At 42.5% G+C, this 2,781-nt stretch overlaps 1 protein-coding gene across 4 annotated transcripts in view; it reads right to left on the reverse strand.

Annotated features, from left to right (window-relative positions):
- The window catches only part of PLA2G7 (phospholipase A2 group VII), a 53,412-nt gene that overhangs the window by 48,918 nt on the left and 1,713 nt on the right, over positions 1-2,781 (reverse strand). The window lies entirely within an intron of this gene.

Raw genomic sequence — 2,781 nt, forward strand, 5'->3', positions numbered from 1 at the left:
CCTCTGAGAGAGAATGCTTCACTAAGGGAAACAACCCTACTCAACTCTGGTCCACAGACTTCTCCAGAAATTCTGCTGCCATATAGATATTTACAGTTATCTACAAATCTTTGCACTCACAGATATCTGCATGACCACAGCCAAGACAAAGGCAAATCTGTCCAAAATATTTTTTTCCCATTCCCAGCTTTAATTATTCTATTTTTGAATTTTTATCTGAGTATATTCAACTTTTGAAATTAAGCCAGCTATTATTTTAGCAATAATTTCCCTGCATTTTGTGACGACTTGTTTTTATTGGTAACTCTTAGTTAAGAGTTTCCAGTTCTCCGAACAGAGAAAGATACTTTTATGTATAATAAATTAGGTTTACTGAAAAGAATATAATAAGACATCAAATTTATTAAAACAAATTTTAAAATAAACCACAGGGAATTCAAAGTAATACAATATGAGCAAATAATAATGGTAATAATGTCTTACATTATGCTTCAGGGCATATTCATTTGTTTATTAGTTTTTACAAGTGGACCAGGTATAGCAATCTCATTCCCATTTTGTAGATGGGAAATTCGAGACAGAGAAACATTAACTTCCCACTGTAACTCCAAAAAATAGCCTACGCCCATCTACTGCTACCACCCCCCATCAGTAAACTCGCTTCTGGCCTTCTTCTGTCCCCTCTCCTTCCCCTGTAATCCATTCTCCACATAGCACCCAGAGTCATCTCTTTATAAAGTAAATCAATTATGTCACATCTCTGCTTCAAACTCTCTTTTGGCTTCTCTCATTGTAAAGAGTAAAATCCAAATGTTTCCCTTGGCCTATGAGGGTCTTCCTGACCTGGCTCCTGCCCCTAAAGTTCACTCCTCCAACTCTCCTTCTCCCTCACCTAACTCCAGCCACACTGGACTTCCAACTGTGCCTGCAACACATTACACTTGTTCCCAGGAGCAGGACATTTGTGCTTGTGGTTCCCTCTGCAGGAACGTCTGCCCATCTTCCTGAGGTTTCATCTCCAGGCCTTCTTGCAGAGAAGTCTCTCCTCACAATCCAATCCAATCCAAGAAGCTAGGCCCCTCCCATATATCCAACACACACATACACACACACACACACACACACACACACACACACACACACCACTATACTGCAGCACTCTGCTTGCTTTTCTTCTCACTATATGAATTCACCCTGTTCATCCCTCAATTCTAGAATGTGAGCACTGTGAGAGCAGAGAGCATATCTATCTTACTAACTGTGCTGTACTCAGTACCTGGCACTTAGGATCTGATCAATAAATATTTTTTGAAGTGAATGAATGAATGAATACAAGTTCTACTAGGAATCAACTAGCCCACTTAATTCAATGAGCATCTACTCTTACAATAGACTTTTTATTTCTCCTCAACTGCTAAGTTTCTTTAAAAACCAAAAACCTACATGTTTGTATGTATTAGCCTGTTTCTATTAGTGTTGAGTCACGCCCATAAAATTGAGCAAAATGACAGTGAGGGCACAAAATGTGTCTAACAGGTGGCTGGCATCATGAAGAAAGGCAGTAAGAACCCAGAATCATATTCTGAAACAATACAATTTTAGAACTGAATGTTTCCCTTCAATTTCCCTTCACTCAGTACTTTCTCTTCAATGCTTTTATTTTATAGAAATTTCTCAACATCTTGAGACGTCAGTCAGGCTTGTTATCATGCATCTTGAAAAAAAATTAGGCTTAAGAGGAATCAGATGTAAATAATCCAATAACCACCTTCCTTTCCAGGAAATAGCCATCTTCTTGGGTATCAGGAAAAGGAAGATAAAGGGGACTCCTAAACTGACCTTCCCAGGGGCTCCCACTCCAGCTGCTCAGGTACCCAGTTAGCACTTTTCTTAATGTTCTGTGCTGACAGAGCTTCAAAGAGAGTGGTAAATCATATTCATGTGCAAAGGTGAGGGTGAGGGAATGTGTTTAGGCCCATGTATGTTCCTCACAACAAAAGTGCAAAGGGGACAGAGACGCAATGGAGAGGAAATGAGGACCCAGCTGTCCCAGGTTCTGCCTGAGGGAAAAGTCCTGCGGTGCTAAGCAAGCCCTTCCACACCTCAGAAGGGATTTCTCAACTGTAAAATGAGTGGCCGAACCAGATTCACAACACTCCTAATGCTGCAACTCCTTCAGTCTTGCTGGCTGTACAGGCAGTGACAGACTATGGTGCCAGCCTTGGGTATGAAGGGCCCAGTTCAATGAAGAAAGACATTGAGATATCACCACATGGCCAGCAGCAGCTTCTGGTGCACAAATATCTGGGGAGGGGAAAGCACTTTCAGTGCCCAAGTGCAAGGAGCTGAAGTAGGCCTGCTGGAAAATGCCAAGGTGGTGCGCTGTCTCACCACTTTCTGCAGGGCCAGCAGAATTCCTCTGTGAGGGAATCTGCCTGGGTGATGGAGGCTCACCAGTGCCTCGTGACCAGAAGGCCATCTGCTTCTTCTTGATCAGGCCAGTGCTTAATGCTCAGATCTCTGAATTCAATGTAAGCTCAAGGTTTGGTGCTGAGCCTCTTGGGATTGCCAACACCTCAGGGGATACATTTTCCAGCTCCTACCCATATACCAGTCTCCCAGCTCAGCATTCTCATTTGGATCAAAAGTAATTTGTGCAAGCCTGATTTGTTAACACATCCCAAATCTGAATCCGTGTGCCTTTTAAAGGTGGCAAGCTGCCATTTATGAGCCATACGCACCTCTCCTCCCTCATCACCACTGCAGTAATCCCAAGAACCA

The sequence above is a fragment of the Pan troglodytes genome, chromosome 5 (assembly GCF_028858775.2).
Source record: "Pan troglodytes isolate AG18354 chromosome 5, NHGRI_mPanTro3-v2.0_pri, whole genome shotgun sequence".
NCBI lineage: Eukaryota > Metazoa > Chordata > Mammalia > Primates > Hominidae > Pan > Pan troglodytes.